General features: G+C 39.7%; 2 pseudogenes; both read left to right on the forward strand.

Moving 5' to 3' along the window:
• The window catches only part of LOC116247519 (alcohol dehydrogenase 1-like), a 35,226-nt pseudogene extending 27,239 nt beyond the window's left edge, over positions 1-7,987 (forward strand).
• Positions 7,988-19,743: 11,756 nt separating this feature from the next.
• Positions 19,744-22,251, forward strand: LOC126409762 (uncharacterized; annotated as a pseudogene).
• The last annotated feature ends 4,663 nt before the right edge of the window (positions 22,252-26,914 follow it).

Here is a 26,914-nt window from a genome sequence, read left to right on the forward strand (position 1 = left end):
GAAGGGTCCGCCGTTTGAGCAGGACCTCCCGTAGCTGCTAGGGAGGAAGCTAAAGTCAAATGGGAGAAACAGGGTACGAGAGGATGGGAGTGAGGCTACACACGTGAGGGAGACAGTGAGAGAGGAGAAACCCAATGTTCGGGTGAGGGAGAGAGAGACCGCATGAGCAGGAGAGGGGAAGCGTGGCAACAAAGAGAGACATGGGCAAAGAGGGTTCAAATAGAGAGGAGAGACAGACAGGGAGGGTGAGAAGGCATGAGAGAGGCGAAAGAGGGAGATAGCACGAGAGAGTGAGGGCTGGGAAAGGGGGAGGCCGTGCGAGAGGGAAAAGGGTGTAGGCAGAGGGTCGAGAAAGCAGCGAAGGAGGGAGAACGAGAAAGAAGAGGAAAGAAGAAAGATGAAAACAAGGAGGATTCGAGATGGCTTACCCGAGCGTCGCCCTCCACCTCTGTCGTCGCTGCCTGCATCTCTGTCGCAAGAACGGTGAGAGATGAGAGAACGAAGAAGAGGGAGGTTCTGTGGTAAGGGAGAAGAGGAAGAGAGAGCCAGCGTCAGGCTCCCCTTCACGCCTGGACTTCGGGTCCGGCTCCGGATTAGCTCCAATCCAAACCTGAAATAAAAGAACGAGCGTTACATGCTACCCTCCTTAAATAAAATTTTGTCCTCAAAATTTAAGTCATACCTCAATGTAAGAACAAGTGTGGATACTTCTTTCGCATGTCCTCCTCAGGTTCCCATGTGCTCTCCTTCAATACATGGTACTGCCATTCCACTTTCACTAAAGGAATTCTCTTAGTATGAAGCACTTGCTCTCTTTGATCCACAATTCTAATAGGCCTTTCTTCCCTTGTCAAATCATCTTGTACCTGAATACCTTGAAAATCAATCACATGTGTCGGATCTGGTACATATTTTCAAAGCATGAAAATATAGAAAACGTCATGAATATGACTCAAGTCAGGTGGTAGTGCCAATCTATAGGCCACCTTTCCAATCTTCTCTAATATCTCAAATGGTCCTACGAACCTCGGGCTCAACTTTCCCTTCACACCAAAACGAAAAACACCTTTAGTAGGGGAAATCTTTAGGAACACATGATCACCAACCTCAAAAGCCAACTTTCTATGTCGAATGTCAGCATAGCTTCTCCGTCTACTCTGAGCAGTAAACAACTTTTTCCTTATCAATTGCACTTGGTCGGTGTAGTGTTGTAATACTAAAGGGTTTTCAATCTTGCCATCGCCCAAATCGATCCAATAAGTTGGCGATCTGCATGGTCTTCCGTACAAAGCCTCAAAAGGTGCCATCCCAATACTAGAATGGTAACTGTTATTATACGCAAATTTTACCAATTTCACATGTTTGTCCCATTCTCCTTTCCACTCTAAGACACATGCACGCAACATACCCTCTAAGGTTTGAATGGTCCTCACAGATTGCCCATCAGTTTGGGGGTGGAATGTTGTGCTCAGCTTAAGCTTGGTACCCAATGCCATTTTGCAATTGCCCCCAAAACTTAGAGGTAAAACGTGGATCTCGATCCGCGATGATAGACTTTGGCACTCCCTGCAATCTCACTATCTCGCCAATATAACTCTGCGAGACTTTCTAAGGACTGACTGATTCTTATTGGCAGAAAATGAGCGGACTTCGTAGGTCAATCAACAATGGCATCATGTTCTATTCTGGTGTGAGGCAAACCAACCACAAAACCCATCGAATGTCTTCCCATTTCCACACTGAGATATCAATTCTCTGCAACAAGCCTCCTGGCCGTTGATGCTCTGCTTTGACCCGCTGGCAACCTAAGCACTTTGCTACATATTCTGCAATTTCATGCTTCATTGTAGGCCACCAAAATTTTCTTTTCATATCCTGAAACATCTTTGTACTACCAGGGTGTATAGAACACTTAGATTTGTGAGCTTCATCAAGCAACTGATGCTTCACCCCTTCATCCTTAGGAACCCATAATCTTTGTCGAAATCACAATGAACCACCCTCATCTTGATGCCAAAGAGAATTTGTCTTCTTACTTTCTTCCATGTTTTTAGCAAATTCTGGATCTTCCCTTTGCTTCATCACAAGCTCTTCCATCAAGGGATGTCGTATCAAGGCCATCATCGTTGCCTTGTTCTCGTCACAAAGATGAGGTTGCCAAGCTATCACATCTTGCAACAATGTCCAAGAACGAGTCAACATATTACACATTGTTGCCTTGACATGCCTGCTCAACGCATCTGCCACCACATTCGCCTTACCTGGATGATATGATATCGTGAAATCATAATCCTTTAAGTATTCAATCCATCTTCATTGCCTCAGATTTAGATCCATTTGGGAGAATATATACTTCATTGACTTGTGATCTGTAAATACCTCAAAAATTGCACCATGGAGGTAGTGTCTCCATATTTTCAATGCAAACAGAATCGCTCCCAACTCGAAATCATGAGTGGGATAGTGTTGCTGAAGTACCTTTAACTGTCTTGATGCATAAACCACTACACGGCCATGTGGCATCAATACACATCCATAACTGATTCTCGATGCATCGGTGTACACTACAAAACCAGAATAACCTGATGGAAGCGTCAAGATAGGAACAGTAGTAAGCTTGTCCTTCAGAGTTGGAAAACTCTTCTCACATTCTTCATTCCAAACAAACTTCACTCATTTTCTTAATAGCTTAGTCATGGGCGTAGCTATTTTTGAAAAGTCTTGTATGAACCTCCTAAAGTATCTTGCCAATCCCAAAAAGCTTCTAACCTCAGTTACACTGCAAGGCATCCTCCAATCCTGTACAGCTGACACCTTAGCCGGATCGACGGATACACCATCCTTTGATATTACATGACCCAAAAAGTTTACCTTCTCTAGCCAAAATTCACATTTTGAATACTTGGCATATAACTTATGTTTGCGCGAAAGACCCAATACACTTCTACACTTCTCAAGTGATCTCTATGCTCTGTCACACTCTCTGAGTACACCAAAATATCATCAACAAAAACAATAACAAATTGATCCAAGAACTCTTGGAAAACCCGATTCATGAGGTCCATGAATGCTGCGGGAGCATTGGTCAACCCAAAAGGCATGACCCTGAATTCATAGTGCCCACATCTAGTTCGAAAAACAGTCTTAGAAACATCTTCCTCCCGTATCAAGAGTTTGATGGTACCCTGTCCTCAGATCAATCCTGGAGAAAACCTTTGCATTCTTAAGCTGATCAAATAAGTCTTCGATTCTTGGAAGCGGATATTTATTCTTGATGGTGACTTGATTCAACATGCGATAATCTATACACAAACGCATTGTCCCATCTTTCTTCTTAACAAAAAACACTGGTGCTCCCCACGGTAACACACTAGGTCGGATGAAGCCCTTGTCTAAGAGCTCCTGCAATTGCTTCTTCAATTCTTCTAACTCTGCCGGTGCCATACGGTAGGGTGCCTTAGAAATGGGAGTTGTCCCTGGCAACAACTCTATCTTGAATTCTACTTCTCGCGTTGGAGGCAAACTTGACAGTTCCTTAGGAAACACATCGGGATACTCACTCACAACAGCAACATCCTGCAACCTCACCGGTTCAGTTTCATTGGTCAACACATTGACCAAGAAAACAACACTTCCCTTTTCTATCGAACGTTTGGCCTTCATTACAGACACCATTAGCTTATCAATTCGACTAGCTTTTCGTGCTTGGAAATCCCTTGGTTTCATCTCATTCATCCACAATCGTATCTGCTTCTCTCTGCAATCTATAGTGGCACAATGTGTGCATAGCCAATCCATGCCCAAAATGACATCAAACTCACTAAAACTTATGAATTACCAACTGTGCAGGTAAGTGAAATAAGTGGGTCTCCACGTTCACTGTTGGCATAACCTTTCAACAAATACCAACTATAGTTAACTTTGTCACATTCTGGCATCTTAAGGAGCTCAAAGATGCGTTCATCCTCTTCAATCCATTCCTCTGCCCTGACAGAGTTTGGGCACCCACACTAGTCTGGGCGTATTGTTGCCTTGACAGACTATCATCCAATGGGGCATGCCCATCAGAATGGGCCGAACTTAGCTCGCTTCCTACCCCAACATTGGTACTCCAATTGTACACACAAGAACCCTCATTCTCAAACATGGTCCATGATCAATCTCTCGAACCAAAGCACAGAAGTGCATCAGCACAAAATTTCAAAACATCAATCACATTCTGTACATATAGTTTACCGTAAAAAAAATCAAAACTACAATAACAATTCAATCAAGTAACGCGTACCTGGGCAACACGGCTTCACAGATAGTCCTTAACTCATATCCATAGTGGGGTTTTGCCATAGCTCTGATACCCAAACTGTCACACCCCAACCTTTTGACCCTCAAAAAATTTTTTTTTTATAAACATAAAGCATTGAGGTGCGACTACACAACAATTCCAAAAAGGATTGAGCTAGGTCATTTGAAACCATGGGGCAAACTTTCATTTATATAACAATTTCAATTCATACAAAGTCACATCTATCTGTATGACAAAAATGCCCCAAACAAAAACTTTGATGCCTAACACAAATAAGAAATCAAAAAAGACCAAACCATAACGCGCCGGCACTACCAAAGACCCAAAACCTCCCCAGTACGATGTGAGTGAAGCCATCTGATCAACCTACTGCCCCGGGTCCTCCAAAACCTGAAAAAGAAATAACTGAAGGCTTAGCCTTCGCAGTATAGCAACAAGCCAGGAAAATCTCAAACCCTCTTAGGTAAGGCTCAAATCTAAGAAAAATCATAAAAACAATCTCTCGTCACGTCGTGTCAGGGCATAGGCACATCATTTGCCAAGAAAACCCCTAACATAGACCACGACATGAAAAGACCTCTCAAGGGCCATAGAAACACAATCTCAATCATATGCAAGGCATGCTTAAACATTTCATTTCAGTCATAGCATTCACATGCCCATCAATCACATACATTCGTTCACACACATTTCATTCACATACATTCATTTTCATTAGCTTTAGTGAATTGACAGTTCCTGTGGATGCAAACACAGGCACGTGCACACCGCGGGCGGCCCATAGCTAAGAGACAACCCCCGTGGTGGCCGAAAACAGTATGGATTCATTCATCCGCTGCAGCGGTAGAGCACTCATCCATGGATGTGTGAATTCCAAGGAGAGATACTCAGCATTCCCTAGGACACTCAGGTTGGGAAGGCGGGAGCCCATGCTTCAAGCACAACACACAACAGTACCCTGGAGCCTTGCACTACCTGCGCTCTGAACAGGCGAGACCAGTGGTGAAAACGGGACATCTCCCAACACATAGCCACATCCCACTGGCCTCTCATCTCTTATTCTTTCATTATTACCATTATAATTGCACAATCACAGAATGACCGGCTAGCTCATGAGGTTGGCTCACTTCACGAGTGCACCCACACCTCCAATTGCCTCCCCACGAGGTCTACACATAACATTAACCATCATAGCTAGCCGTCATACAATACGGGTACCACTACCCTCCAATTCCAATCAATTGCATTATTACCCACGACAATACATATGCAACAATTCACAACATTCACATTCATAAAAATTCATATCTTATCAAACACATCAATCAGATCTTTCAAAACTTGGCCAAATCCCAAAGAGTAGTCTCGATCCGTGATGGCTCGTATCAGTCTTATGCAATTATCATTCTATGATGCTCTCTAATGCACAATCGGGGTCGAGGAGACACTCGACTCGATACCCCACCTCATCTGTCCTAAGTAGTTATCAATTCTAGCATGCACATGCAAATGCGTAACAGCTTTTAAAACAAGCTTCTAATAACTTTCCAAAACAGAACATGTCACATGACAAATCATTCACAATCACACACATCAATCACACCTTTCAAAACTTAACCAATCAATCACACCTTTCAAAACATAGCCAAACCACGGAGAGTAGTCTCGATCTGTGATTGGCTCGTATCGGTCCGAGACAATTATCATTCTAGGATGCTTTCTAATGCATAATTGGGGTCGAGGAGACACTTGACTCGATACCCCACCTCATCTATCCTAAACAGTTATCAATTCTAGCATGCACATGCAAAGGCGTAACATTTTCAAAACAATCACTAATAGCCTTTCAAAACCCTTCATATCATATATCAATTCATGTACATGCATACACACATTCAATCTCAAAACAATCAATCAGTTCACATCACAAATCCTAGAATCCCATGACCCTAGGAACACACATTCACACATTTACCCAGGCAAAGATTTGCCTGAAATGTCGCCATATCTGTCGCGCGGCCTCAAAACTCTTCAAAATGCCTCGAGCTTTGAATCTGGTCGCTCAAGGTCGATGGGACGTGCCCAGTGTACCTGCAGACATAACCACAAAGTAAGATTTCTATCAGATACCCTACGATCCAAACAAACATAAAACAACATCATTGAGGCGCATGTCATTGCCTCAAGAAGGTGTCGACGGGTAGTGTCGACCTACAAGCCCTCCAATAGGCCACTTCGCAACTACTTGCCGTTGCCACCCAACGTCAAAATCCAATGCTTCGATCAATCCATCCTTAACACATTTCTCATTAACTTTCCTTTAGTTGAGGCCTCTTCCCAATATATACACCCCCTTCCTACCAACAAATACCACCCACGTCGACCAAGGTGCCCCAAGTGTTCCCAAAGACGGTCCTATGCTTCTCCACAACATCACTAACTCTACCATGTTTTCCAAAAGCTTCAAAAATCAATAACTCATGCTAAAGAGAGAGATATACGCATGGATTCTTATTCTTCTCACCAATAGTCATAAACTTTCCCCTAAATAACAACATCGCTAAAAAGCTATCCAAAACATCAAATCATGAGTCTAGCATGCTTAAACAATAATTATACATGCTCTAACAAATATTACTCAACAATCTAAGCTCGATTAGGTCTTGCTCACCCCAATACAAGAGCTCAAACTGCTGTGATGCTTCCGGCAGCCACCTCACGAGTCCAAGTGGTATCCAAGCGGCTAAAATCCTTCAATGCCGCCACCACCAAGGCCTACAAGTCGCTGTTATGAGAGGGAAGACCAGTCCTCCAAGCTGAAATTCGATCACATAATCATAAATAGGGTGAGATTTAGTGAAAAAGAGGTCAAAAGAAGGGTCTGTCGTTTGAGCATGACCTCCCAAAGCTGCGAGGGAGGAGGCTAAAGTCAAATGGGAGAAAGAGGGCACGAGAGGATGGGAGTGAGGCTGCACACGTGAGGGAGACAGTGAGAGAGGAGAAACCCAATGTTCAGGTGAGGGAGAGAGAGACCGCATGAGTAGGAGAGGGGAAGCGTGGCAAGAGAGAGAGACGTGGGTAGAGTGGGTTCAAATAGAGAGGAGAGACAGACAGGGAGGGTGAGAAGGCATGAGAGAGGTGGAAGAGGGAGATAGCACGAGAGAGTGAAGGATGGGAAAGGGGGAGGCCGTGCGAGAGGGAAAAGGGTGTGGGCAGAGGGTCGAGAATGCAGCAAAGGAGGGAGAACGAGAAAGAAGAGGAAAGAAGAAAGATGAAAACAAGGAGGATTCGAGATGGCTTACCCGAGCGTCGCCCTCCACCTCTGTCGTCGCTGCCTGCATCTCTGTCGCAAGAACGGTGAGAGATGAGAGAACGAAGAAGAGGGAGGTTCTGTGGTAAGGGAGAAGAGGCAGAGAGGAAGAGAGAGCCAGCGTCGGGCTCCCCTTCACGCCTGGACTTCGGGTCCGGGTCCGGATTAGCTCCAATCCAAACCTGAAATAAAAGAACGAGCGTTACAAATGTGGTTAAATGGTTACAGGAGCTGGAGTTGGACAAATTCATCACTCACCAAATTCCATTCTCTGAAATCAATAAGGCCTTTGATTTGATGCTGAGTGGCCAAGGCATTCGCTTTGTGATGACCATGGATTGTTGAATGAAGCAACTGAGAAGGAAAGAAGGAAATGAAGAAAAACAGGAGATGCGTCTGTCTGCTGGTTTTCTTGCAGCTTGACAGTGTGCCTTTCTTTTTTGTCTTCATAGAAGTGAGTCCAGTTCTTGTTTTTTTGTACACGGTGGGATGATCAGAAGAGAAAATCTGTATTGAATCTTCTGTTGCATTATTGACGAAGCAAGTATTTATAAAATTTTTGATGAGTTCATCAGTTTGTTGTCTGGATCATGCGCGTGAGTGTATGTATGTTTTTGGTCCATTTCTGATGGAAAGGCTAAAATGTGCTGTTATCATATTAAGATTATAGTTGTTGAATAACTAGTAGTTGATCATCATGTTCATTGCATCGCTGGTCGAGGTTTGGTAGATGGTTTATTATTTATCCATGTTTTTAAGAAACTATATCAAAAGATTATGTAAAATTGGAAATATGTTTCCTTATTATCAAACTAAGAAATAATTTTCTGTAAATCTGGAAATATATTTCTTTATCATCAAACACAGAAATATATTTCTGGAAATATATTTCTCAGTCATCACACATACATCAAAGTAGGAATTGAAAATATTTTTTCCAATTCCTTTATTCCAAGAAATATATTTCCAGAAATATATTTCCAATTCCAGATTTCCAGGCCATCAAACACTACCTCAAAAAAACATGAGAAGACAAATTAACTATATGTGCTGCAGTGTATAGAGCTTTACCCAAAAAAGAATTTGGCAATTTTGCCCCAGATAACATACATCTCACGCTTTCAATAATAGTTCTATTCATCCTTTTAGATACACTATTCAACTGAAGAACCTTAAGAGGGGTCTTTTGATGCCTTATGTCAAGCATCCTATAGTACTCATCAAAGGAAACCAAATACTCACCTCCATTGTCACTATGTATGTCTTTAAAAATCTTCTTTCAGTCTCCGTCTTAACAAGAACGTGAAATTGCTTGAATGCATCAAGTACTTGGTGCCCAACCATGTGTCCACACCTTTTTTTAATGATCATCAATGAAAAGTTACAAAATAAAGTGCCCAACCATGTGTACTAACTTTTAGTGGACCACAAGTCTAAGTGAACAAGCTCTAATTATTTTTTTGTCCTTGAAGATGAATGATTTTTAAATGAAATTATTCTTTCTTTCCCAACCAAACAATGAGTACATCTTTGTAGCTTTTCTTTCTTGGCCTCAAGAAGTAGATTCATTTAATCAAACAATCAATTCCTCTCTCACTCATATGATTCAACCACTTGTGCCACAACTTAGTAGATTTATCATTCTCTGTCTCATGCGCTGCATCTTTTGTAGTTGATGCCTGCATAACATACAAGATGTTACACTTTTTGCCTTGAGCCATAACAAGTGAGCCTCTAGTGTGCTTCCACTGTTGATCACTGAAGGTGCTACATAAACCATCATCATCAAACTTTTCAGCTGAAATCAAATTCAAGCGTATGTCTGAGACATATCTGACATCCTTGATTTTTAACACAATTCCATTGTTGGTCTGTAAATTTATATCACCAACATCAACAACCTATGACAAACCAACATTTCTCATTCTCAATACTTCATAATCATCAGAAGTATAAGTAGCAAAGAATTCTTTATTTGAAGTAACATGAAGAGATGCACCAATATTAATCACCTAATTCGTATCACGACTTGTCAAGTTCACAAGATGTTCATCATAAACAACAACCAAGTCATTACACGTAGCCATGGCGACATGATTACCATTACCTTCATTCTTCTTTTCTTGCTTTTTGTTTTGGGAAGATGACATTATGAAAGGCGGAAAAGCCAGTATGGAAGAGGTCATTGCAGACACTTTATTTGGGTCTAGTTGAGATGTTTGGACTTGGGTCATGAAGCTTAGGTGTAGTCGTGGTATTTTTGAGAAAGGAAATTGTATTTCATGTATAAAAAAACCATGTACATTTTTTGAAACAAAACTTTTGCCAGTTTCTACATATAAGTTATTTTAGCCTTTTTGTTGGCAACATAGCCCAATAACACACATTTGAGACTTCAAGGCAAGTATATGTGGTCTTTAGGCATAGAGACGGAGATAGTGTAAGCTGCCAAAAGCTTTAGCAAAATTAAAAGATTGGTGGAAGATTGGCCTTAGAGACGGGGAAAATGTCAACCTTTACTGACGTTTTCTAAGAAACATCAGTAAAGGTCAAATGTTTAATTTTTAGCTTCCCACACATTTTTTTCTTTGAATTTAAACAATAGTCATTAGTGACATGAAATTTCATATTAATAAAGGTTCAATTTTTCAATTTTCCTGCTCTCTCCTTCCCGCCTATATTTTAGGCATAGAAATTTTTTTGTTGTATTAGTAGTGTCATCCTTTTTTTTTTTTTTAAGGAGAAGCATTCCCCCTCTCCCCTGACACTCCCTTTCTCCTCCTCTAATGTCACTACAAAAAAACATGTATTTATTGATGCATGCAAAAACATGGGTCAATAAAAATTCCTTTTTACTGACATTTTCAATTGAATGTCGGTAAAGTGAAAGCATTACTGTATTCACGGGTAGTGGATCCTCAGCAGTAAAACGTCTTGCCTTGGAAAAGTTCATAGCAGGAAACCTATATTGGTGAATGTTTCACCGCTATAGGTCAGAGTGAAAACTACCACTTTACGATCAGTCCTCCAAGTATGGGCTCTTGATCTTGTCCTATACCTTTCAGTTTTTATTCCTGTAATTGGTCGCTAGCCGACCCCTATTGTGGTTTCTTTCAACCAATTTGGTGTAAAAAACAAGAAACAAAATGAGCTTTTCTCGTTGTAAAAAACAAGACACAATTTGGTGTAAAGAATAAGGTGTGTGTGATTGTATTGAACTATGGGGTACTGAATTGAGCAGTAACAACTCTAGACACCATGTTATTGACATGCTTCTCATTTTAGTCTTGACCTATTCAACTATTTTAGAAACTTGACGGGGAATCATGTCTTGGGAGGATCTTCAAGGAGCTTGGGAGTATGACGCATTGGAAGTGTTGTAAGTATCAAAACATTTTTTTGGATTTTCAGTTTCTTCCTAAGATATAAAACATTGCAATTGTTTCTGAATAGTGGTGCTTATTATTACCATTTCCTTTTGCTAATCCAATAAATGTTTGAAATTGCTACTTATGTAAAAACTTTATATTATCCAAAAATTAGTGTTACGTCTCTTGCAGAGCATAAACCTTGCTACTGAGCCCATATGTTATATTGTATGAGAAAAGATCAGCTGCAATATGAATTATAGATTTCTTGTTCAATTATTTTTTAGAAGTTAAATTTATAAATTGTAATGCCTTCTGCGTGAGATAATACTAAATATAAGTATGAGATAATGAGATAACGCCATAGGCCAAATAAAAAAAATGAAAATATTTTTTTACTACTTAAAACGGTATATTGGTCATAACAACATGCATATATAGATTGACAAATTTTACCTTTATCGAATTTTCAAGTCCTCTTTTTACGATTTTCATTTTTATTTCTACAAAAGTTGTCTTTTTGTATTAATCATGAACTTTTTTGGCATACTTAGAATGGCGCATGAAATTACATATACAGAGGTAGCGTATATAACCAACTTCATCTTTTGACCAGCCAAGCCTTAGTCATTTACATATTAAATTTTGATCACACTTGATCTGCTCTTAAACAAAGAGTTTGGATTTAGATCTCAAGAATTACAATGTTGGATTTTGGATCTCGAATCATGCATCTTAGATCATAAATTTTGGATATCAGATTTGGATCTCAAACTTTAGATTTTGGATTTCAGATTTCAGATATCAGATTCTAAAATTTGGACATCAGATTATGGATACTAAATTTGGATCTCAAAACTTAGATTTTGGACCGTGGATCTTGGGTCTTGGATTTTGGATTTCATATTTTATACAATGAACTTTAGATTATAAGTCTCTCTCTCTCTCTCTCTATATATATATATATATATATATATATATATATATATATATATATATATATATACTGTTACCTCTCAGCTGGCCCTTTTTCTACTCGATATGTCGTCTTTCTCATTCTGATGGCGTGGGGTTACAACCTTCAGAGTCAAGGTGTGCCATGGTTTCGTCCATGGATGTTTTCTTACAAAGCAGACCATCTGTACAACAAACAGTCGATGGAGGAGTTGTCACGGGATCTCAAACCTTCTGCCATAGATAACTGCCTCCGAAGGATTGGACTTAACACGAAGTGTGATGTCAGTCTCTCTGCTGACTACTTGCTCGAGTTGGGCCATTTTCTTGAATGAAGTATTCAAGGCAGCATGTTCTCGCTTGCCGATGTCTGTTGCTTTGCACGCAGAGTAATGGCGGATGGCGTTGCTAATATCAACATCCACGCATCATTAGATCTTCCCTTCTTCAGATGCCTGGATCCGCTGGGTGGTGCGCCTGAGCCACAGCAATGGCAATCTGCTTGCCATAAGTTGCATGAGCGCTTCCATGTGCATCGAGCAAGGCCGCATGATTGGTGGTGCTCTGCTTGCTCCACCGTGAACTTCTAGCACTGGCCCACTTGCTTCCAGTGTGGGATTGGGCGACTCTCTCGCCCATCTGTGGTTTGTTCCCATAAGCGAGATGTTCCTGTTAACGCACAAGCTGCTGGTAGTTACAGCTGTCCACTGCATGAGGATCTTGTTGCCAATTCAATGAATGAAGAAGATCATGACAAATCCAGCAAAAAGGCAACTATACCAGCTAGATTGGACGAAATCAATCAAGATCACAAGGTAATTGAAGGAAATCATGGAGATCGTGACAAATCCAGCAAAAAGGCAACTATACCTGTTAAAACTGAGGAAATCTATCAAGATCACAGAGGCACGAATCCAGGCAAGAAAAGTGGCAACGAATTATCATCAAGAGTAAAGGAAAGTAGTAACGTCCCTTTATCAAAAGAGAAAGAAAGGATTATAGAAACAAGAAAATCAAGGAAGGATTGCTTTAAATATGTAATCAATCCTTTCTACAATCATGTATAAATTCTCATATTAAGGGAACCTCATATCATCGCCTAAAGTGGTGTGAGAGATAGTGGATGTAGGAATTTATTCCGAACCACTTAAAAATCTTAGTATTGCATCTTTTTTCTTTATGGTATCAGAGCCATCTCCGTAAGGACTTTCATCGTATCCATGGCCTCCAGTGCATCCTCCTCAACCGGAACTTCTCCCTTGCTTGTCATGGCAGCTAAGTATCCATATCCTTCCAACGTTAATGTTGCGAATTTTGTTTCTATCAAACTCTCCCACAGAATTACTTGCTTTGGAAGACCCAAATGCTTGGACTCATTGAAAGCCAAGACATGATGGGATTTATAGAAGGACAAACCTTCATACCGACCTCCACCGTTGAAATTGTTGAAAATGGTGAGGCCCGTTCCATCCCAAATCCAGAATTTCTAGCCTGGAAAAAATCTGACCGACTCCTCAGAGGATGGATCAGTGGATCGCTCTCTGAAGAAGTGTTGGGTCTAGTGGTCGGGCTCCAAACTTCTTCCGAAGTCTGGACTGCTCTTTTAAAGGTCTTTGCTAGAGAATCCAAAGACCGAGAATTTTTGTTAACCAGAAAATTGCAGACGTTTCAAAAGCAAGAAAAAATTGTTACTGAGTATGTAACAGGCTTCAAAACCATATGTGATGAATTGGCTGCCATTGGGAAACCTCTATCAGATCAGGATAAAGTTTATTGGCTCATAAATGGGCTTGGATCAGGTTATGAATCTTTTATGACGTCGATACTTCGGCCTCCTATTCCTGCATACATTGATGTTGTCTCTTTGCTTGAAAGCCATGACAACATGAAAAACATCCATGGGTTTCAACTTAATCATAACGCTGCATTCATAAGCCAGCAAGTTCCAGCTCAACCGTCCTACTCTCACAACTACAGAGGACGTGCGCAGTATACCAGGAAAAACAGCAACCCTCGCTTCAACTCGCGAGGACGTGGTTTCCCTCCTGCTTCTCAATCTCGTTCCACCAATACTCCAACCAATGCCGATCAGAGTACCACTCAGCCTTCAATGAAAACAGCTTGTCAAATTTGTGGCTTGAGTAATCACACGGCCTTCAAATGCTACCACAGATTCAATCAGGCGTATCAACCCAAAGATCTTCCACAAATCTTTTCTGCTGTTCAAGTTGCCGACCCTAATAATACAGACTAGTATCCAGATACTGGCGCAACTTCTCATGTTACAGATGATCCAGGTACTCTCAGGCATCTTTTTAAATATCATGAAACTGATTCAGTTATGGTTGGAAATGGGCAGCATTTACCAATAACTCATGTTGGATCTACTAACCTTGATCTTGGAAATACGACTCTTCCTCTTGATAATGTGCTGGTTGTTCCTGCTATAAAGAAAAATCTTATTTCCGTGAGCCAACTTACATCATCTATGTCATACGTCTTTGAGTTTACATCTGATTCTTTTGTGATTAAGGACAAGGAAATCCACCAGACGATTGCCAAGGGAGCTAGAAAGGGAGATTTGTATGCGCTCAAGACCAGACCTAAGGGAGTATTTTTTTCTGATCGGTTCAGGACAGCAACCTCCGAGATTTGGCACAGTCGGCTCGGGCATCCATCAGCTAAGATCATTGACTTTTTGTCATCTAAGGGTAGAATAAATTTAGTAGCAAAAATGTCTATGTTTTCCATTTGTCAAAGTTGTCAATTGGGCAAAGCAACACGCTTGTCGTTTCTTCCCTTAGATGATGAATATTATGAATCTTTTGAAAAAATTCATTGTGATCTTTGGGGACCAGCACCGGTTGATTCATGTCAAAAGTTTCGATATTATGCGCTCTTTGTTGATCATCATTCCCGCTACTCTTGGATCTACCCATTGAAGGCTAAGTCTGATTTTTTTGCAAAGTTTATGGAGTTTCATAAGATGGTAAGTACACAATTTGGAAGATCTGTTAAAACTTTTCAAAGTGATGAAGGCGGCGAATTTAATAGCAATATTTTTCTCTCTTACCTAAGAGAATGTGGAATCAAACATCTCAAGGCCTGTCCTAAAACACCGTAACAGAATGGGTTAGTGGAACGAAAACACAGGTCAGTTACTGAACTTGGATTAACTCTATTGTTTCATAGTAATGTTCCAGCTAAACATTGGGTAGAAGCCTTTACTACTGCTGTGTGGCTCATAAACCGGCTGCCAACGTCCACGCTCCAAATGCTAAGTCCATATGAAAGACTTCTTCATAAACCTCCCGACTATTCTTGCCTAAGGACCTTTGGGTGTAGATGTTTTCCCTACATCAAGAGCTACAACAAACATAAGTTTGAACCCAAATCCTTACCATGTGTCTTCATAGGATATAGTGACCAACACAAAGGATATCGCTGCCTTTATCCCTTGACAAATCGGGTATATATTTCAAGACACGTAGTGTTTGATGAAAAATGTTTTCCCTTCAAGGAAGGATCGGCTAGCACACAACTGAATTACAATTTTGCTCATGATCTAGTGTCTTTCTCTCCGGTCGCCATTCAACCTAATCAGCCCGCTCTCATTGAAGTGAACCCTCATGACGTTGCCAGACTCCATAATAGTGAACCAGATCCCTCTCTTCGTACCTCTAATACACCATCAACACCTAGCTCACCACCTCCTTTTTCACCATCACCACCTCTTCCTTCACCATCGCTACCTAGCTCGCCACCTCTTCTCTCACCATCACCACCGAGTCCTTCTTCTCCCATTCCATCTCATGCCTTACCCAATACCATGACCAGACCATCTCACCCTATGGTCACATGCTCTCAACATGGTATTGTCAAACCCAATCCCAAATACATATTAACCACCATTGCTCCCGCTAAACCTAAACACTTCTCAACTGCTCTCAAACATCCCAGCTGGAGGCATGCTATGGAAGATGAAATGGCAGCTTTGATTGCAAATGATACTTGGACCTTGGTACCTCGTGATCTCTCCATGCATATCATTGGCAGTCGATGGGTTTATAAAACAAAATTGAATAGTGAAGGACAGATTGATAGACTTAAGGCAAGACTGGTGGCACAAGGCTATACTCAAATTGAAGGTGTGGATTTTCTTGAAACCTTCTCACCAGTTGTTAAACCAGCAACTATTCGGATCATTCTTTCTGTTGCTCTTATGAATGGCTGGTCTCTTAAACAACTTGATGTCAAAAATGCCTTTTTACATGGATATTTGACTGAAACTGTTTTCATTGAGCAACCTCCAGGTTTCAAAGATGCACGATTCCCTCAACATGTCTGCAAATTGAATCGTGCTCTATATGGTCTCAAACAGACCCCGCGAGCGTGGTATGATCGCCTTGCTCAATTTTCATTCTCTCACAATTTTCAAGCCAGTTCTGCAGATCCATCGTTATTTGTGAGACTCCAACAATCTACTGTTACCATACTTCTCTTATATGTGGATGACATCATTCTCACTTGCAGCAGTCCAACTTTTCTTGCATCTTTTCAAGCTGAAGTATCTCGTACCTTTGCTATGACTGATCTTGGCGACTTACATTACTTCCTCGGCATTCAAGTCCAACACACTGCTTTCGACCTGTTTTTCAATCAGCAACGCTATGCTATGGACATCCTAGAACGTGCTCAGATGCAATCATGCCACTCAACTGTTACGCCGATAGTTACTAATGTCTGTACCAACAACACTGTAGAAGAAGACGCATATCCCAATGCTACGATGTATCGCAGTCATGTCGGAGCTCTGCAATATCTTACTTTCACTCGACCAGACATCACTTATGCTGTTAACTATGTGTCACAGTTTATGCATGCTCCTTCCTTGCGCCATTTTCAGTTGCTGAAACGTATTCTTCGCTATATTCAGGGCACTATTTCTCTTGGAATGCAATTTTTTAAGCCTAACAAATTATCAATCTGCGCTTATTCTGACGCAGATTGGGCTGGCTGCCCCTCCACTCGTCGTTCTACTACTGGCTACTGCACGTTTCTAGGCCCCAATTGCATTTCTTGGGCATCAAAAAAACAACAAAGTGTTGCGCGATCCTCTTGTGAAGCCGAATACCGTGCCCTTGCAACGGCTGCAGCAGAGCTCACTTGGATAACATTTATTCTTAGAGATCTTGGACTGTTTCTTTCTCAACCCCCTTTGTTATTATGTGACAATGTTTCCGCCCTGCAATCCACCATCAAAACGGCACATCACTCCCGGATGAAGCATATTGAACTTGATTTTCATTTCGTTCGAGAAAAGGTGGCTCTTGGATCCTTAGTTACTCAATATATTTCGTCCACTCATCAGCTAGCTGATATGTTTACAAAGTCTCTTCCTTATTCTCGGTTGACAGCTCTAAGTCACAATCTCAGTCTTCGCTACAATCTACGCTCGAGATTGAAGGGGGATGTTAACGCACAAGCTGCTGGTAGTTACAGCTGTCCACCGCATGACGATCTTGTTGCTAATTCAACGAATGAAGAAGATCATGACAAATCCAGCAAAAAGGCAACTATACCAGCTAGATTGGACGAAATCAATCAAGATCACAAGGTAATTGAAGGAAATCATGGAGATCGTGACAAATCCAGCAAAAAGGCAACTATACCTGTTAAAACTGAGGAAATCTATCAAGATCACAGAGGCACAAATCCAGGCAAGAAAAGTGGCAACGAATTATCATCAAGAGTAAAGGAAAGTAGTAACGTCCCTTTATCAAAAGAGAAAGAAAGGATTATAGAAACAAGAAAATCAAGGAAGGATTGCTTTAAATCTGTAATCAATCCTTTCTACAATCATGTATAAATTCTCATATTAAGGGAACCTCATATCATCGCCTAAAGTGGTGTGAGAGATAGTGGACGTAGGAATTTATTCCGAACCACTTAAAAATCTTAGTATTGCATCTTTTTTCTTTAGTTCCTAGACCTGTTGATGGTGTGGCGTCATTGCACTCTCCGGCGTTGTTCTTTGTTGGTTCTGTAGAAGTGCCCATCCGTCAACATGATGCTATATTGGGGGCATCGCAACAGTCCCGGTATCATGCATTGGTCAAATGATTCGTAAGTGGGTGGCCTTTCAGTTTCCACCATCACTGCTCCTCCACCACTACACACGACGACTTCCGGTCCACGCTTTACTGAAGGTTTGGGGTGTGTCTTTTGACTCTCCTCTCATCCAGGAGACGGAGAAGAACACTGAATAGCGCAGGTGCAAGTCCCTCAGCCAGATAGATCTCTTCTTCCCCTAATCAACAGCCAAACATCCAGACTCCGATAAGGTGCTCTACTCGCATCCGTAATCTTCTCTGCCCGATTTCAAGATTAGATGCTGGAGTGTGCGCGAGTTTTCGCTGTTGCATACTCCATCCAGTCAAAATGGTGCCTCACACCAAGGCTTTCAAGGTTTGATGGTGTCATCGTTGGGGATGTCTGAATGAGGAAATGCTGGTTTTACTTTGAAAAACTGTGGCTCCTAAGCAGCAGTGTGGTTTTCAGAGGTTGAATTGTGAGCACGGGAAGTTTGGAGTTGGTCATATTGTTTGGCACTGTGGTTCTCCTACAGGAAAGCAGGGGTGTGGCTTAAGGGTCTTATTCTATTGTTTTTTCTCTACTGTTGTGTGTGGTTGTTGTTTACTTTTTTATTATTCTACGTTGTTCTACTGCTAGCGGTTTTGCGTCCAACAAGAGACCGAGTTACACGCGCCACCTTGGAATATGCATGCCGCAACAAGAGTATGCCGGAGGTAGACTCTACTATCCAACATATACATTTACTTTTATGCCCAAACATTGCATATATATGTGTGTGAAATAACAAATAGAAATGAAATCACAAATAAATATAAGATAATGTTTATGAGGTAATAAAAAAATTATGAGATAACAAAAAATTATGAGATAACAAACAGACAGAGATAACGTCAAATATAAGTGTGAGATAATGTTTATGAGATAACAATAAATTTGTGAAATAATGATATAATAGACTGATGTATAAAATAACGCTTAACATAAGTATGAGATAATGTTAATGAGATAATAAAATATTTATGAGTTAATGAGATAATGGATGGATGTATGAGATAACATTAAATATAAGCATAAGATAGTGTTTATGAGATAGTAAAATATTTATGAGATATGAGATAACGTTATAGTCAAAAAGCATAAATGTTTTTTTACTACTTAAAATAGTATAATGGTCATGTTATGCATAAATCGGACTAACAAACTTTACCTTTATCGAATTCCCAAGTCCTCTTTTTGAGGTTTCATTTTTTATCCTTATAAAAAGTTTCTTTTTTTATTAATCATGGGGTTTTTTGTCATAGTTAAAATGACACATAAAATCACATACATGAAGGTGGCATATCTAACCAGCTTAACCTTGAGTATCTATTTTCTCCATCTCTTATATATATATATCACGATGATTGATTCTTTATTTTTATCTTTCCAATAACATCCGGTGTATGTATATATTGGAATCCTAGCTCCTATATATGTACGCATGTGTGTATCGTATGTAGGTCACTGCTTGCTTTCACAACTTAACCCAACTATGTACACACATAGAGGAATGAAGATTGACCATAATTACAGATATTAAAAGAAAATCTCAAAAATGATAAAGGAGCTAGGGTGAAGGACGGGTGTCTGGAGTGCAAATTATTTCAGGTATTTCAATATAATTTCCATAAAAGTTTACTAAAATCCAGTGAGTTATTTTTTACTTCTCCCAGATGTTCGTTTCGTTTACTCGTTTCGTGCTCAAAGGAACAGGCCAGCCTCGGCAAGGTGCGTGTTTCACCAATTTTGTTAATTATATTGGTTCACTTGGTTCTGCCACTGCCTTGAAAGCATGGGTCTAGGCACTGGCGGAGCCAGAAATTTTGGCTGGAGGGAAGCACTCCTAAATATGCCCACACCTAGTTGCAAAAGTTTATTTCTACACAAATAATATGCCTCTTTGTTGATGCAACATTACAAAGATGGTATACATATAAAATAAATTTTAGATCTTGTAATTGTAATGTAAACATCAGGATTTAGATAATAATTTAAATCACCAATTCCCTGCAATTATCAGTTTTAAGACTTGAAAAATTTTACGTTTTGTTGTCGAACAACATAATCTAAAGCATCATTTCTACTAAGTTGGAATACGTACACATGTTTGAAAAATTTCTTTAAGGTGTGTGTTAATATTCCAATAAAAACAAGGTCATTTCAAACAAGTAGATGCTTCTTAAGTCATTGTCATTTTTATCAGCATTGTGTAAGTATGGCAATAATAAGAAGTTTTTTTTGTGCTTAGTTGTTGTCTTACATGACTTTTTTAGTTGTTGCCTTACATGACTATTGAACTTCCCTAGTATCATGCACAAGTAACTGCAAAACTACTGATCAGAGTCCCTGAAAAACTCAATCGCTTAGTCTTTTTTATTTAACAGCTGGCCTATAAGTGGATTGGTAATTGGTAATTTATGAATAATATGCAATTCTTGATTGCCTTATGATTCAGGGAGAATGCAAAGTTTGAATCAATGGAACCTAGATGTCCCGTATTTGCAACATACAGCTGCTCATTTTTGGAACAAAACCGTATCTTTGTGCATTTGTTGACCTCAAAATTTATTTTTAGCAAAATTTTATGGCTATGTGCTTTACTCTTAACTTCCTAATAAGGTTGAGTTTCAAGTATGCAGGAGATTCTCAGTTTTAATAGTAAAATCTCCCGGTTTCCGTGAATTCTCGAAGACAAAAGTACTCCCCCTTTTGTTAGTGCATTGAAGGCATATGCGGAAAGGAATGCAGCTGGATTTACATTTTCAGGACATAATAGGGGCATGGCCGCACCACCTATGCTGGAACAACTCATTGGCAAGGGGCGTTTCATCCATGACCTAGCTGAGATTAATAATTTCTTTTCTCCTGTGGGTCCGATTCTTGAGGTGCAGAAGAAAGCTGCAAAACTGTTTGGAGCAACAGAGACATGGTTTCTTGTTGGAGGAACATGTGGAGTGGAAGTCTCGATCATGTCGACATGTTCACTGGGGGAATATGCTCATTCTTCCCAGGAATTCCCATGTATCAAAAATATCTGGCATGGTTTTATCTCGTGCTTTGCCCAAGTACATCATTCCTCAGTACAATTCCCCATGGGCAATTGCCGGTCGGATCCGGTTGACGAAGTGAATAAGGTAAAGAAGCAGCCACAGTTTTGATCACCTCACCACATACCATGGGGCATGCAGTTATCTGGAGAAGATAACTGATCTGTGTCATGAGCGACAGATTCCGGTGATCATTGAGAAAACTCATGGTGCCCATTTCAAGTTCGACTGCTGACTTCTGAGCACCGCACTAGAGCAAGGGGTAGACCTTGTGGTCCAATCCACGGACAAGGTTCTGTGCTCGCTTTCACAATCATCAATGTTTTATCAGGTAGCATGGTAGATAGAGAGAGAATATCCAGATGTCTGCAGGTCCTTCAAAGCACCAGCACCAGTTACCTTCTCCTTGACTCTCTAGATGCTACAAGAGCACAGCCTAGTGAGAACCCATATACCATTTTCGATACACCAATCCATTTGGCTCACCAATTGGCAGATGAAGTTCAAAGATTGATGCCCAATGCATGAGTGTTGTAGTCAGCGGATTTTGAGGGCATTCCCAAGAAGGACCCATTGCATGTGGCAATTGATACATGGAACTAGGAGTCCCCGGATAATATATGTATAAGATCCTACGCAAGGAACATCATCCCGGATTTGCGATCGCCGAAATCATTAACATCTGATTTGTGATCACAGAAATCATTAACATCTGCAGTCAGCTTAGGCACATGGAGAGAGCATGCTCGAAGGGTTGAGCATGGCATAAAGGATATGGCTGCTATGCCTGGATTAAACAGCTCAGGCCGAGCCATCAACCATTATGAGTGTGCACCCTTTGGAGAGATTAGTAAAAACAGAGGTGTTAAGGGACGTGATGAGATGAATCGTCATCTCGAACTATGCAGTTTTGGTGACAAGGCTATAAAGTTGGAGATAGAAGTTTATGAAGAGGCAAAGAACGAAGACGTTTCAGAGAGAGACATTTCAGAAGTCAAGGACAGCGTTTTAGAAACCAAGAGAAACGTTTTAGAAACCAAGGAATTCAAAATTAATTCCTATGATCAGAAAACTGCTATAAATCCTTGTGTTATGAAAGGAAAACTTAAGTCGTGTAAAACTGGCTGTGGCTGAATAAAAACTCTTGATTCCTTCTTCGTGGACTTAGGTTCTCTTTGAACTGAACCACGTTAGCATCTGGTGTTCTTTTTTTTTTTTATTTCTGTTTATGGTATCAGAACTTGGAGTTACAGAGTTGAGTGCGTACTCATGGCATCCTCATCCTTAACGCCACATGCTTATTTACCATTGTATCCTTATTACACTCAACATCTCCAACTTCATATCATTGAAGCTGACTCAAGACAACTTTCTCTTATGGAAAACTCAAGTCTTGGCAATGATGGAAAGCCAAGAAATTTATGGTTTTCTCACTGGTGACATTCCTGCACCACCAGGAACTCTTACTGAGGGATTAAAGGAGGTGCAGAATCCCACTTATATCACATGGAAGAAAACTGATCGTTTGTTGAGGGGATGGATTACCAGCACATTATCAGAAAGTGTGCTTGGCCTAATTGTTAGTCTGGAGACATCAGCGGACACCTAGAAGTCATTACTTGATGCCTATTTACAGGGCTCTCAGGAAAGAGAGTTCCATCTTATGCAAAAACTCACAAGTCTGAGGAAGGGTTCAGACTCTATCAATGAGTACATTGGAAAGTTCAAGACTGTATGTGATGAACTGAGTGCCATTGGGCGAGTGGTCTCGGACAAGGACAAAGTCTTCTGGCTTCTACAAGGTTTGGGATCTGGATATCAACTGTTCCTTACCACTATGCTTAGACCACCTGTGTCACAATACAAAGAGGTAGTTCCACTACTCCAGAGCTATGAAGCATCGCAATGACAATTTTGAATCTTCTCCTCAAATGAGTTATGTTGCACACAATCAAAAACAATATCAAAATAAGCGACAACGAGGTATCAACGTTTCAATTCTATAGGACGTGGATTTGGGCAGAGCAATAACATTCGAAATCATTCCTTTGACAATAAAGGAAAGGCAAAGATTGTGTGCCAAATTTGCAACAAGCAAAATCACTCCACTTTAAAATGTTACAATCGCTTCAACCATTCCTTTCAGCCAAATGACATTCCGCAAGCTCTTGCTTCAGTTAATGCAGCCAACAATCAAGACAATGAATGGTTCATTGATACGGGAGCCACTGCCCACATGACTTCTGATATTGGTTAGTTAAATAACTCACGTCCCTTTGGAACTCCATTGTGGATCTGGGTGGGCATGTTCAACTTCTTAATTTGCAAAAGAAATTGATACATATGCCCCAGGGGCGTTTGGTGGCCCAAAATCCAAGGATTGTTAGAATAAAAATTTACAATTTTTTTTATCAAGTATGAATGATTGAAACGAACAGTGAATTTCAATTTCAAAATTAATCTTCGATGGCAAAATCAAAATTTCCGAATTGAAATTCGATCACAAGGGTTGGATACTGAATCTGCACTCAAAATTTCCCTGTCAAAGTGCCAGGAAACAAAGTTTCAGGCTATCTGAAGAAGAAACAAAACCAAATTGGAATGAAAAACTTTTCATTCCAGTTCCAATTTGAGATGGAGAATCAAAATTCTGGACCATCAAACACCCCCTGAAACAATAGAAATGTTATGTTTTTTCAGATTTTATTTTGGAAAGATATTGGTAAAACATATATCGGTCCTTATTTCTACAAAAATTTGAAAAATATATTAAAAAAGTCAGACAAATTAAGGCATAAAATTATGCATAACAAAAAGAAAAGTAGGCCTCAAAGTGTAAATTAGTCTCCTTAAGTTTAATATGCAACCCTGTAAACGTTTTTTAGGCAGTAGCAAACTTAAGTGATCAACCTATTAACAGAAGGGGGAGATGTGCACCACGTCATGACCAGCCTCTTCTATTGAGAATGAAACAATTAAACTGAAAGAACACTTGGAACAAGTAAAAAATAAATTACTGGGTTTTAGTAGACATCTCTCTCTCTTTGTCTCTCTGAATATATATATATATATATATATATATATATATATATATATATATATTCTTTTTCTTTCTATCATAATATCTTTTAATAATAAAAAAATGAACGGCTCTTATAGATTCAAAATCTTAATAGTAGAAAAGAACAAATTTTACCAAAATAACTTTGAACTGAAACACGATTTATATGAAATTAGTATTTATAAACACATTAAGAGGTTCATATGTTGTTTAAAACAGTTTTTGACAGAAATTTAAGAGAGTTGACTTTTATCCCTTAGCCAAGTGGTATGATATTTACCAATTACTGTATCTTTCTCCTTCTCTCTCTCTCTCTCTCTATATATATGTGTGTGTGTGTGTGTGTGTGTGACTAGCTTGCCTTCAATTGGCTTTTTCTTAGTAATAATTTAACTTGGTCAATTTCCATTCAACCGTTTACTTAGTAGGGATAATTGTGAAACATGAACAGTCTTATATATAGAAGTTTGAAAAAACCAGACACCTAAGTTGGGGATAAAAACCATACCTTTTGATTTTGATATATATATATATATATATATATATTGCAATCTATTCTTATTGATATGATCTTCAGAATGGGTTGTTGCAAAACATATACCAAGTTCTTCATTTGTTAGACTTTAATGGTGTTTTTATAATAATAAAAATGAACGGCCCCCATGGCATGACAAAAAAAAAATCAAGATTTTTCATTAAAAAAACTTCAATCAAAGCATGTTTTATATCAAAATAGTCTTTAATATATTAAGATTTTGATATTGTATTTAAAATAGTTTTTGAACAAAAAAAATCAATGATTCTCGTTTTTTATTCCTGACCGAGGTGTCTTGTGAGAGAGAGAGAGAGAGAGAGAGAGAGCAACTAGCAAACCTTTGGAGAGCTGGGGATTGGTGGTACGACAACTTTTGCAGCTTGATTTGGTTGAGAAGGGGTGCAGCGAAGGGGAGGGTTGAGAGACACCGGAAGATTGACCGTTTTTCTCGGAGGTGGTGGTGCGAGTAGAAGCGGAGGCAAAAAGAGAGTATGAATGAGAAGAGCCATATCCCTCCGCTTGTGATAATCAATCCACCCCCCTCACCGTCCTCTCTTCTCTGCGACTTCTGCACTTCAACACGTTGATTTAAAGGATTTCAGCATAGACCAGTGTGGAGTATGAGTGCGTTCGGCAGAGACGAAGAAGAAAAAAAACAAAAACAAAAACAAAACAAAACAAATAAGAGAACACAAAGGGTACCTTCTCTTTTTCCCGTTTTATCTTCAGGGGCTTTTTAGTTTTTACAAAACAATGTCAATGTGCACTTTTGTCGACCTAACCAGCCGAACACTTGGCTTTCTAAACCAGTTTTCAATATCTGGTTTGTCTGTTTGGATGACAATATCCAAACCAGGTTTTAACACTTTAAACCTGGTTTTGTTTGGATGACAAAAACGTGCAGGTCATTGATGAAGCCTCTAGAAATCACTTTCAGCTCAATACTGAGGGCAGTTAATTATAGCTAAAAAAATACAACCATTATGCATTATACAATTACAGCAGATTATAAAATTAGTACTCTCATGAATGCATACTTGAGATAAATAGGCCAAGGTTGCAACCACGGCATTTGATAACGTCAGACAGCAGGAAACAAACAAGGGGGTACGTAAATCAAGTACCTTGCACTAAGTTATAAAAATTACCTCCTTGAAATTTTCTACTGACAAGACCATGCTAAGCAGAAGACCACCAAATAAAAGCATGCTATGCAACATCATTTACGGCTACATCCAGCTTCCCTGAAAGAAAATCATATTTTTGAAACATCGAAACCATTTCCATAAATAACAAAGAGCATATATGAATGAGCAGGTCTAGTTTTGACTATGTAAGATAAAAGTTTTGAAGCCTAGATCATCCATTTAGAACTTAAGACACCCATCGAAGCTAGTTCAACTTCATTCTTGGTGAGTAGTCAAGAACATTCTTGGATCCAGTTGGCTGACATAGAAGTGATCGCACCAGTGAGTAAAACAATTCAGTAAAAGCTCAGAAAGGATTTTCATTGGTCAGATTTGGCCTCAAATCTTGCTCCTGCAAGAAAAAGAACATATATTAATCTATTTACTCTATTGTACCTAGCGTTTCCACATGCAACAAAGAGATGAAGGACTTCCATTATTTTGAATTACAATAGCAGAAGCTATAGAATAAATGAACTCAAAGGGGGTAATGCGACTAGGAACCCAACTCAAGCTGGTAGATTGCCAGGGATAGGATGAAACCCTATGTGACACGGGTACGTTGGTACGGCTGCATACTAAAACATTTAACATTATATTTTCAAACTTATTTTTTTTATTTAATTTTGATTTGTCCCTTCTTTTATATCTCCCTTCCACTAAAATTCTATATTTTTGTCCCATTTTTCTTTATTTTTATTTGTGTTTTGTTTGAGACTTTCTTTTGAGGTTATAAGCATGAACTATTAATGTTTTTTTTTCTCATTTTATCATTTTTGACAATATAAAATTTGCCATACATGCATACCAACATGAAACCTCATTGAAGCTCTTGAGTTTAAAAGCAGATTTTGGTGGATAATAACTGTTTACCGAGGACATTGACTTTGGATGTTCTCATGATTCTAAGCGTTCCTACACTGCTTAAGAACATTCTGTACAAAGAGAGAGGAAACAATAAGATCAACAAATGAAGATTAAAAGTAAAGTTGCTAATTGAATTGGAGTATGTAT

Source organism: Nymphaea colorata, chromosome 2 (assembly GCF_008831285.2).
Source record: "Nymphaea colorata isolate Beijing-Zhang1983 chromosome 2, ASM883128v2, whole genome shotgun sequence".
Classification (NCBI taxonomy): domain Eukaryota; kingdom Viridiplantae; phylum Streptophyta; class Magnoliopsida; order Nymphaeales; family Nymphaeaceae; genus Nymphaea; species Nymphaea colorata.